The sequence below is a fragment of the Mandrillus leucophaeus genome, unplaced genomic scaffold (assembly GCF_000951045.1).
Source record: "Mandrillus leucophaeus isolate KB7577 unplaced genomic scaffold, Mleu.le_1.0 Scaffold534, whole genome shotgun sequence".
Taxonomy (NCBI): domain Eukaryota; kingdom Metazoa; phylum Chordata; class Mammalia; order Primates; family Cercopithecidae; genus Mandrillus; species Mandrillus leucophaeus.
In genome coordinates, this window is record NW_012105742.1 from 495,009 (window position 1) to 507,412 (window position 12,404).

A 12,404-nucleotide genomic window follows, 5' to 3' on the forward strand; every position below is an offset into this window, starting at 1 on the left:
AAGGGAGGAACGAAAATGAGCAAGAGGCGAGCGGAGACCTGAGCAGAGACTGAGGGACAGAGACAGCTAGAGGCAGAGACAAGCAGAGAAAGAAATGGAGATGGAGATGTGGAGATAGACACGGAGACACCCAGAGAGAGAAGGGAGGGAGGAGCAACCTCAGAGCCAGAGAGGAGACACACAATGAAAGTGGGAGGAGGGCGAAGGACCAGGCGAGGGGACACGATACTGGCAGAAACGCAGAGCTGCGGACGACCGTGGAGGGTGGGGACGAGCCGAGGTTGGGAGCAGGGTGCGACCCTGGGCTACCCTCGCCCCCGCACCCCCGCCACCAGAGCTGGGAGCCAGAGCGAGGGAGCGTCGCTGCCCCTGGGTGCGCCCTCCATCGCTACGCCACTTGCCCGCCTCGGTTTCCCCGGGAGCGCTAGATGAAGGAAATGGCGGGGTGGGGGAGCTGTGGGGGTCGGTGGGTGCTGCGCGGCCATCACACGGCAGCAAAGCCAGCCTGTCTCGCAGCCTCCCTCGCGCATCAGTCCAGCGGGCAGATATCGATCCGGCCCAGCCAAGCTCTATACTCGCGGCCTGCAGCCCGTTCCCTGGCGGTCCTACAAAGAAAGGGTGGCTTACTTATCGGGCTTCCCCGCGGGGGATTCTGCACCAGAATAACGCCCGCGGGACCAGGGTCAGGGCGGCGAACTCGCCCCCGCCTGTCCCAGCGCGGTCCCATTCGGCAGGCCCAGGTACCCTGCGGCTGGGAGAAGGCTCGGGTGACCCCCAGCCCCGCCTCCTGCAGGGCGCGCAAGGCCAGAGGAAAAAATCTTCGCTGAGTTGATGAAGTTGAAGTTTCGTTCAGGGCGTGAAGGAGACAGCCAATCAGAGGGCCGTTATTTACATAGGCTCTCTGATTGGCTCTCACGTTGCCTCTTTAGAATGTTACTTTGAGACCTTCACAGAACGAAAAGTCCCCCGCTGGGGGTGGCGGAAGGCTCAGAACCTCCAGGGTTTCATGTAGGGCTCCCCAGGCCAACCTTTGAGGGAAGATGGGGAGCTTAGATATAGTTTTGTCCAGCTCTCACGATACAAATGACCAACTTGAGTCTGGAGGGACAGAGAGGTGGAGCTTGGCCTGGATCCAGGAGATGAGTTCGGCCTAGCGCTCTGCAGTAGGCCCACCACCCCTGACACCTAGATGTGTGGTCACCTTGGCCGTGGGGAGGAGGGGCGTGGTCCTGGCAGCCCCCCTCATCCAATAGCGAGAGAGGGGCTGATTCAATGGTTTGAGGGAGCAGGAGCAGGGAAACCTGGCGGTGCCAGTCTTGTATGTGACCGGACAGTGTGGGTGGTATCGCCATAATGGTCTTGTTTGTGACCGGGCAGTGTGGGTGGTATCACAATGTTGGAAACCCCGCAAATAATGCAGCCCCAGAGGCAGGCCAGGCTGACCCTGAGGTCATGTCTCACTTGACAGCCTGCGCAGGCACACGTGAACACAGGAGAGCCCAGTGACACGACGGAGCCTCGGGGCCTCGAGGAGTGGGTTTGCTCTGCAGGGAGTGGCACTGGGCAACCTGAAGCAGCTTCGCACTGCCCCGCATCCGCACTCCCGGGTCCAGCAGACACTGAGTCACTCTTGGGGATGCGGGCGAAGCCAAGACATTGGCAGCTAGGAGCAGAGAAGTTCTCTCAGAAGGCCTCCACCCTGCCTTCCCCACTGAGTCGGCCCCGCCCACCCATGCTGGGAAAAGGGCCCCCTGGGGTTGCCATTCGAAAATCCTGCCTGGCTTCCTGGCCCACACTTCTCCCCAGGGGACTCAGCATAGATGACTCAGGACTTGGAGTGGGGCTGTTAAGGGGCAAATGTGGTGGTAGGGGGGCCTGAGTGTGTGGCTGAGGCTGGAAAGTCCCTCCACCATCTGCCTGTAGCAAATTGAGGGGCAGGTAGGAGAATTCACTCTAGTGGGGTTCTAACCCTGCCCCAATTCTTTCACAGTGACACAGTCTGGAGATCCAGCTCTGTCACTCAACTCTACATAGCCTTCACCCAGAGCCTGACAGTGTATATGAAGGAGAGGCTGCACCTGTGAGTCCTTGCGTGCCAGCAGCTGGCCTTGTGACATGCCCCTGTGGGACCTTGGGTTGCAGTATCAAGTGCTAGGGCAAACACACATTGTTTGCAGAAGACCCAAGGACCCCACAGCCAGTGCAGGACATCTAAGAGACTCCACCACCTGCCCATCCCCAGAACTTACCCTGCTAATGAACCAAACTTGCTGTGTGACTTGGAGTGCGGCTCGCACATCTCTGGGCCTCAAACTTCTCTGTAAAACCATGCCCTCCTGAATGTACCATTCCCAGTGGTGGCAGCTGCAGAGAAATCATAATAGCAGGGGCAGGGTCCAAGAAGGGCCTGAGAAGCTGGTTCAGCCTGTGGTCTGGGAGCCAAGTGGGGCAGGGACAAGATTGCCAAGTCCCACGGTTCTCACCAATTCTCATAATCTCATCTCTCCTCTTGTTTTCCTGCCTGCCTCATAAATAGCATGAGGCTGGGCTGGGTCTGGGGCAGGAACGGGGAGCTGCATGTGTGCATTTGTGTGTGTGTGTGTGTACACACACATGGGGAGGGTGTGAGAGCCTTCCCCCCACCCCCGCCGCTGCCGCCATCGTGCTCTGAGAAGCTGAGATAATCCCTCGCCATCTGTCTTGTGTTGCTAACCCACTCAGCCGGACAGCTGCCCGGGCCACAGCTCTATAGGCAAGCAGGCAGGGGAATGAGGGGTACGGGGGGAGCTAGCCAACTCTGAGGACCAAGCAGCAGGGACACTCAGTCCTCCCATACCAGAATACCCCTGCTCTAGAAAGGGAAAGTAAAGTCAGAGAGGGGACAGGCAGGACTTCCCCTACTCCTGCTTCTGAACCTGGGAAGGAGTGGAGGAGTGAAGACCACTCCCTGGTGTGGGGGTTGGAGGCCAAGCTTCCTGGAATGCAGGAAGGTGAACAGGATCACTGTCTAGCTTATGTTCTCATGAGCCCACACAGATCACTGTGATGGGAGGGGTACAATAGGACAAGTCAGACCCTCTGGACCCAGGAAAAGGAAGAAGGGGTCATCTCATCCTTCCCCAGCCTCCAGACAGGCCAGTGCCCCAGGCCTCCCCAGTGGTCAACTTCCCAGAGCCAGGAGGAGAAGGCAGGCTTCTAGGATTTTGGGCGGGTAATGCTTAGTGTACAGGCCCATTGTTCTGATGAGGAAACTGAGGCTCAGAGAGCGAAATGACTTGCCCCAGCTCACCCCATGAGTGGAGGAGCTGGGACTTGGACCAGACATCAGGCTCCAGCAGCCCTAGCTCTGTAGCCAGTTCTATCTGCCTGCTCCCCATCATCAAGTCCCTCACCCTGCCTCACCTTCCCAACCTGTGGCTCTCCGGTCCCGGGGCTCTGATGTTCTGTCAGCTGAAGCCCAGCGACCAGACTCTCAGCAGTATGGTCCCAATGCAGTCCAGGGGATTTCAGCCATGACAAGCAGAGCCTGAGGAAGGATGAAACTGTGCACTCAGTGTGGGCTCCCACCTGCCACCCCCTCCCTGTCAATCATCTTTCACCTCTCCCACACAATTAGCATGCTTCCACACACATACACTCTCAAATACAGATCGCACACACTCATGTGATCACACAGGTCCTCACTCACAAAAAGACAGATAAACAGTCACACAGGGCTTGAAAACATACAATCTTACAGATACAAAGGCAAACTCAGACAGCCTCTCACCTCCTCACACCAACACACAGACCCCAACACTCACACCAAACACACATTCCACCCCCACAACCTCCACACACTGTAGGCTCCCAGTTCCTAAATCTCACCAGCTCCCAACCTCCCAGGTACTCCATCTTACCCCACATGAAGCAGTAACCCTCCAGGGCCAGTACATTGGTAGGAGGGGGGACCAGAGAGAGGTCTGCTCTGTCCTTCCTGCCTATGGGTGAGGGCCCTCCAGTAAGGTGCTGGTGAGCCCCCGTACCCTCCCCATCCCCCAAGACTTTGGAGAACTTCCACCTGGCCACAGATCCAAGAGAACAGTCCTCACCTCTCGCCCACAGGGGCTCACAGCTCTCCTAGGCCCCGGAGGAGGACAGGGACTAGGCGAGGCAACTGCCTCTCTTCTGAGGGTCTCAGCTTGCTGGGAAATGGCACATACCCAAATAATCTGACAGTGTTCTGAGCTCCCACAGGACCACAGACTCCAAGTCCTGTTCATGATCCAACCACTACATACCCTTCTTTCTAAACTGCTGCTTCTCTGCCTTTTCCCCACTCCAACCAGCCCTTAAGGGACCCTGGAAGCAAAGGTGAACTGACACCCTCCCACTCCAGGCTGGAATTTTGCTCTCAGATCACTGTGTTCTCTTGAGCCACAGGGAGCTCCTCCCTGAGCCCGGCTCTTCTGCAGCTAAGGAAAGCCCAGGCTCCAGATACACTCACACACTCATTCACACACAATGTGGCACACTCACACCTGCCCTCACACAGATGCTCACCTGCATACATCCTCACACACCCTCACAGCCACACTCACACACACACTCACACTGTCACACCCTCCTGCTCTCACACGCTCACTGTCACATGCTCAGCCACACCTCACCCTATCACACTCATGGCCCTACCTGAGCAGGCCGAAGCTCACGGGCCCTGAGGTCCATAGATCACTGGCAGAGGCTCAGAGGCTGGTGTTGACAGCCCGGTTGTGCAGGGAGAGGGGAAGGGCCTGGAGGGTCTTGAATAATTCAGAGTGGTGGTGGCAGTGGTGACCGCAGCCTGTCAGCTGCAAGGAAAGGCTGGTGGCTAGATTGTTCCGGGAAGCTCGCTCCCAGTGGTTTGAGGAGAGTCAGCCCAGTTTGAGGGCTCACCAAACACACAGAGCACTTTTTCCACATGCTTTCAATGAACATCCTCACATGGGCCTGCACAGCAGGCATCATGGCCCCGTTTTCCAGGTGAAGAAACTGAGGCTTTCATGAGGGAGAACTCACAGCTATAAAGCAGGGGCCTCCAGACTCCCACCCACACTCCTCTCCCCCATACCCACATATACCCTAGAGAGAGCTTCCTCTGGTCATCATGCCCAGATTACAATGAGAGATGCCAGCCATCTGAGGACACTCTGGAATGTGATGCTGTGGCCTGAATCCACGAAGCACCTGGCTCAGGGCCTGCACATAGTAGGCGCTCAGTTGCTGCCTGCCAAATGAGGGCATTGTGCAGAGGCAGCACGGAGTAGCCCGGGGCCATACTCTGCCTCTTACCCAAGTTGCTAAACCTCTCTGAGCCTCAGTTTCCTCATCTATAAGATGGGCACTAAGTGTATTGGCCTCATGGGATGTTGGTGAGGACTAACCGGGAAAACACACCTAAGCCAGTTAACCTGGGTCTGGTCTGAAAGAAGGGCTCCACATTGCACCTAAATTGTGATACGGATATCCTTGCCACAAAGAGAGACAGCCACAAAGTGGTGGTCTGCACATACACGTACTCTCTGCCTGGGGCATACTCTTTACTGTCCTTTGCTGTTGTCTCCTTTTCAAGGATGAGTGCTTCTGCCACTTTCTCCAGGATGACAGCCATGAACTCCTGCCATATCCAACACCCCCTTGCTGCTCCCCACCGCCTTCCTTGGCACCCAGGTGGCTGATCTCCTATGGGTCTTGCTGGCTTCTCTACCTTGTATGCTGAGGGTGAGCCCAGTCTGTCCCAGCTCAGGGTCTGCACATAGCAGGTGCTCGCACGTTGCCTGCTAAACTGACAGCCCATGTCAGCACAAAGCAACCAGCATTTTGGGTGCATCCACAGTTAAACCACTGAGGTCATGGGTCTGTTCTCTGCAAAAACAAAAATACCCCACTAGTCATGTCTGATGAGAACCATAGCAAAAGATCAGAATGTGGTGGCTTTACCCAGAAGCAAAGCATCAGGCTCCAAGCCATGTCCCTGACCTGAAGGGGCACCTGCCCAGACCCAGGGGTGCCAACTCCTAGAGGCAGCTGGCATGTGACTACTGTGCCCAGTAGAGAAAGGCAGAGACACTCAGTCCCCAGAGCCCAGAGCCCCGAGAAAATTATGGAACATCCTCCATATTTGATTCAAAATAAATACCACAGTAAACCATAGACCCAAAACTTACACGTCGGCTGAAATTAAAATAGCTTCTTGCTACGTTTTCTGGTTTCAATATTCTGGATAAGCTCATGGAAGCTGAATCAGGCAATTTGTCTGTCTCTTGCTTTGTTTCTGCCGTTGCCCCTGCTTTGCAGGGATCTCAGCACACGCTTGGTCTCCCCTCTGAAGCAGACCCCAGCTGGGCCTGGGGGGGTCTCCTGGTCCTGCACTCCCAGGGCTGATCCCCCCAGGAAGTATTCATGCCTATGCACATCCCCCCCATGGGTTCTTTTGGCTCCTCAGTAGGGGAGCAGGACCAGGGCCCAGCCTTGGCCAAGAGTTGCCCCCAGCAGACCTCTCTCTGCCACTGCTCCCCACAAGGTTTCCAGCACCCCCAGCCCCTCCCTCTTCTGGGGAACCTTGCGGCTGGGCCCGTGCCTGCGGCGAGTCTCACCCCAGTATTATTTTAGTCGCAGACAGACACGAGGCAGATGGTGACAACATCCCTTCCCCGCTCCCCACTGACGAGCCGTTGCCGCCCTGAAGCCTCAGGGTTCTTCTCCCTCAGGAATATTTCAGTCCCGACTCGGTGGCTAAATGCGGCTGCTCGTGTGAGACAAGCGCACATCTGCGCCTCCTCCTCCCTACCCCCTACCCATTTCCTGAGGCTGAGCAGAGAGCCCTGGGGAGGCCCTGCCCACTTGCAGCTCTGCCCCATCCTCCTAGCTGCCCTACTGTGTGCCAGGCATCATGCCATGAGCATGGTACCACTGGGAGAGGGCAGTTACTGTGCCCACTTTACAGATGAGGAAGTTAAGGCTCAGAGTGAAGCAGGGACCATCCCAGATCACACAGCAGGAGAGGAGGCATTCCCTTGGGTCCCAGTGCACCCTGGAGACAGACACAGGCTCCTTCTGCTCCTTCCCCACCCCTCAATCCTCTACCTTACCACCCCTATGCCTATTCCAGGCAACTTGTCTTCCTAGGAACTATTTCATTGTGCCCACTCTCCTGCATCAACTTGTAGCCCAGGGCACGGGGCTAGCCAGCTAGCTGGTCCTAGCTCAGTGGGCATTCGGCTGTAATTGTGACTACCGAAGGCAGGATGGACAAATGCAGGAGGAGGCCACTTGCATGAGACAGGCCTGGTTTCAAATCCCAGCTTTGTTATGACTTTGGGCAAATCACTTCACCTCCCAGGACCTGTTTCTTCATCTGTAAATGCACAGCAGCAGTATCGCCTATCTTTACCCCTAATTCAATGAGTGACTGCTATATTCCCAGCACCTAAAGCAGGGCCTGGAACACAGTGTGTGCTCAATGCGTATCTGTTAAATGAATGACACAGGTAATGAGATGAGCATCAGCCCTGGCTCTGTGGAGCTGCTCCTCCCTGCAGCCCCACCCTCAACAAGGCCTGGGGCCAGCTCTGCCTCAGTGGCCCACTAGGAGCTGAAGTTGGTCACAAGAGCCAAACAGAGCCTTGTCTCTAGGCCCCTCCCCAAGCCCCACAATGCAAAGTGCTTGGAGCTTTAGGGGGCGGGCCATGGGTGCGGGGGGGGGGCCCATAATAGGCCTGGGTGCCAGCCAAGTGTGGGAGTTGGGCTGAGGTTGTTTTGGTTCCCTCATGCCCCCTTCTCCAGCCACCCACCCTGACTGGCCAGGGGCGGTGAAGCTGGACAAGGGCTCTTTGAGGGCTTGGGACGCTTTCTGGGCAGGTGAGGACATGTCTATTCCCAGTCAGGCTTCCTGGCTGTGGGCTCCCTATCCCAGCACAGTCCAACCCCCAACCCCCTGCCACACCTCAGCTGGCCTTCTGGGGCTGGGCCAAGATACACACTGACAAACCAGCACACAAAAACACCACCCACCACAGTGACACTCACACCCTGTAAAGATATACAAAGCATATACACACAAACATACACCACCCAACTAACTAAAGGCACAGAAACAAACATCGACTCTGTGCATGGCAAGGTACACAAGCTCTCAATGTCTGTGACACAGAGCAGCCATGTGCACCCAGTGCAGGGTGTACCCACACCATCACACAGCATGGCTGCGAACACATGTGTGGCACAACCCAGCCCAGGTACATAGCTCAGGAGCACAGATGTGCGCAGCAGGAGGTGTGAGGCCAGTCTTGCACCGAAGCAGAGGTCTGTCTCCCCATACCAGACCAGCAGCTCAGGGACAGGTTGGGGTAGGGACACAGGGCCATTGGAAGAGGAAGAGGAAGAGGAAGAGGGCAGGCCGGGCCCAGGGTGGGGGGTGTGTCGGGGTCAGCTCTGCAACCCCCACTTTTACAGGACTCAGGCTGAGGCATCAGTGCCTGCAACAAGCAGGTTTTTTTGTGGTAAAAAAGTCAGGACTCTCACCCCTAATCACATTGACGTGTCACTACCAATGTCTCCTCTCAGCAGCCACCTCTGCCCAGGTCACCCTCACACTCATGCATGGCATAAGAAACTGGATGAGGCTACTCACTGTCACCATAAAAGCCAATACAAAGGCAAAGAGAGGTTGAGTGTCAGTGCAGGTGTGGAGACACTTGTCAGCAGGGAATTCTGGGCATCAGACCACCCTCTGCCAATCATGATCGGTCAGGAAGGGTAAGTTCATCTCAGTGGCCACATATCAACCCAGCCCTGAGAACACAGCCCTGAGGCCAGCCAGCATGGGAAGGCCTCCTCATGAAGGACAAAGGCCCTCCTCTCTGACTTTCCCTGTCCCTGGCACATCTCATCCATTGCTTCCCATCTCTGGGCACTGCTCTGTGGTGCCCACTGCCTTGGCACTGGCATTTGAGGGTCCTAGTTATCTGACCCCATCTAGAGCTCTTTTCTCCAGGCCTTCACCAATGCTGTTTCCTCCACCAAGGGTGCATTCCCAGCCCCCACTTTTGGTGGCCTCTCCATCCATCAAAATCAATGCCATCCCCCCAAGAAACCTCCCCAGTCACTGCCAGGAAAAAAATTCTCACTTCAGTGCTGGAATGAGAGATGAGGACCCATGTGGGGCTCTGCTGGACCCCAGTGTCCTAATCAGCAAAATATGAAAGACACGGCCCATCACCCCTGAGAGCCGAAGAGACAGAACAACAAGTACAGTGATTCCCAAAGTAGGGTTCACAGACCCCTGGGAGTCTCCCAGACTTTTTCAGGGGTAGGTGAGGTCAAAATTATTTTACTAATAGTACTAAGACATTATTTGACTTCTTTATTATGTCTAAGCCACACTGGGTAAAACTGTTGGTGGCTCAGCACAAATCAAACTGTACTAGGAGTCATATTCGGCACATGTACACAGAATTCACATAAAACACTTCTATACCATACCAGAGTTCGCCGAACGTGGTGACTCATGCCTGTAATCCCAGCACTTTGGGAGGCCGAAGTGGGCAGATCACAAGTCAGGAGTTCGAGACCAGCCTGGCCAACATAGTGAAACCCTGTCTCTAATAAAAATACAAAAATTAGCTGGGTGTGGTGGCACACACCTGTAGTCCCAGCTACTTGGGAGGCTGAGGCAGGAGAATCGCTTGAACCCAGGAGGCAGAGGTTGTGGTGAGCCGAGATCCCGCTGCTGCATTCCAGACTGGGCAACAGAGCAGGACTCCGTCTCAAAAAAAAAAAAAAAAAGTCTATATATATATACACACACACACACACACACACACACACACCAAAGTATGTTGGCTGCCTCAAGAAAAGCACTTACGCTATTGTTTGAGTTGCGAGCTGAACTAGCTGATTTTTTTATGGCACGTCATTTTTACTTGACAGAAAGACTGACAGGCAGTCTTAGATATTTGGCAGTTATTCTCTCACAAATAATGAAGTCAGTCAGTCACTTCAAGGAAAACAACACACACTATTTGTTGCCAATGATAACAGTCTTTTTTTTGTTTTGTTGTTGTTCTTTTTGGGGACAGGTCTCATTATGTTACCCAGGCTGGATGCAAACTCCTGGGATCTTCTCAAGGATCTTCTCGCCTCAGCTTCCTGAATAGCTGGGTCTACAGGTACACACCGCTATGCCCAGCTAAAATTCTATTTTTATTTTGCATATTCTGCTTATGTATAAAATTGTAGTTTTTAAGCGAAATTTAAATTTTGAAAGACAGGTATACAACACTATAACACCATAAGCTTCACAGTTTCCTGGTACATTTCTGAAGAAATTTTGTCAATCACATCCACGGATGTGATTTTTTAATATGGCATAATGAAATGTGTTAATACTTGAGAGATCTTCATAACTCAGTGAACTAATATTTTTTATTTAAAAAATTATTTTGTTTGTTGTTCATGTTTTAGAGAGAGTCTTGCTATGTTGTCCAGACTAGCTTCGAACTCCTAGACTCAAGCAATCCTCCTGCCTCAGCCTTCCAAGTAGCTGGGACTCCAGCATTTTCTTTTTTTTCCCCTGAGACGGAGTTTCACACTGTCGCCCAGGCTGGAGTGCAGTGGTAAGATCTGGGCTCACTGCAACCGCCACCTCCCAGATTCAAGTGATTCTCCTGTCTCAGCCTCCCGAGTACCTGGGATTACAGGCACCTGCCACCAATCCCAGCTAGCTTGGGTGTGTGTGTGTGTGTGTATTTTTAGTAGAGGTAGGTTTCACTATGTTGGCCAGGCTGGTCTTGAACTCCTGACCTCATGATCTGCCCGCCTCGGCCACCCAAAGTGTTGGGATTACAGGCGTGAGCCACCGCGCCCAGCCTTCAGAAAAATTTGCTTTTCTTTTTTTTTTTTGAGACCAAGTTTCACTCTTGTTGCCCAGGCTGGAGTGAAATGGCATGATCTTGGCTCACTTCAACCTCCACCTCCCGGGTTCAAGCGATTCACCTGCCTCAGCCTCCTGAGTAGCTGAGATTACAGGCATGTGCCACCATGCCCGGCTAATTTTTTTGTATTTTTAGTGGAGATGGGGTTTCTCCATGTTCGTCAGGCTAGTCTTGAACTCCTGACCTTAGGTGATCCGCCCGCCTTGGCCTCCCAAAGTGCTGGGATTACAGGCGTGAGCCACCGCACCCAGCCCAGAAAAATTTTCTAAATGATATGCATGCTGTTATAAAATCATGTGTGGATAAAAGATCCACTCAAAATATGAGTTAGACAAGAGGACTTTAATAGTAATAGAATATGAAAAGCTCACTGATATGGTTTCAGGCCCCAAATGATATTAACCTTTAGGAAACTGCCACTTGTCGAGTTTTGGTGTAGTATCAAATTATCTGAAAAGGTTAATAAAGCACTACTCACTCTTTCAACTATAAATCTGTGTGAGGCCAGGTTTTCCTCATATACTTTAACCACAACAAAAACAAAACTATGCGCCTATCTATAATCACCATCAATTCAAAGTAAAAGCAGATATGAGAATCCAGCCCAGTCCCATGAGGCCTGTTTGCTCTATTAAACCAAATTTTTTTTTTTTTTTTTTTTTTTTGAGACGGAGTCTCGCTCTGTCGCCCGGGCTGGGCTGTGTAGCTGGGACTATCGGCGCCCGCCACCTCGCCCGGCTAGTTTTTTGTATTTTTTAGTGGAGACGGGGTTTCACCGTGTTAGCCAGGATGGTCTTGATCTCCTGACCTGTGATCCGCCCATCTCGGCCTCCCAAAGTGCTGGGATTACAGGCTTGAGCCACCGCGCCCGGCCTATCAAGCCAAATATTAACGAGATTTGCAAAAATGTAAAAACAGTACCACTCTTCTTGCTCATTTTGTTTTGTTCTAGAAAACAAGGTTATTTTTCTTTCTTTCTTTCTTTTTTTTCTTAGTTGAGAAGGAGTCTCGCTCTGTCACCCAGGCTGGAATGCAGTGGTGTGATCTCGGCTCACTGCAACCTCTGCCTACAAGGTTCAAGAGATTCTTGTGCCTCAGTCTCCTGAGTAGCTGGGACTACAGGTGCGTGCCACCACACCCGGCTAATTTTTGTATTTTTAGTGTAGATGGGGTTTCACCATGTTGGCCAGGCTGGTCTCGAACTCCTGACCTCAAGTGATCTGCCCGCCTCAGCCTCCCAAAGTGCTGGGATTACAGGCATGAGCCACTGAGCCAGTCAAGGTTGCTATTTTTCATAAAAATATATTATCTATGATAACTGGTAATGGTATTATTACTGTTATTTTAAAATGAATTATTATTGGGCCGGGCGCGGTGGCTCAAGCCTGTAATCCCAGCACTTTGGGAGGCCGAGACGGGCGGATCACGAGGTCAGGAGATCGAGACCATCCT

General features: G+C 53.2%; 1 long non-coding RNA gene across 1 annotated transcript; it reads left to right on the forward strand.

Moving 5' to 3' along the window:
- Positions 1 to 980: 980 nt before the first annotated feature.
- LOC105551816 lies at positions 981 to 5,871 on the forward strand. The gene is made up of 3 exons (XR_001007901.1): positions 981 to 1,008; positions 1,991 to 2,080; positions 5,591 to 5,871. It is a non-coding gene; the product is annotated as an uncharacterized LOC105551816 (long non-coding RNA).
- Positions 5,872 to 12,404: the final 6,533 nt, after the last annotated feature.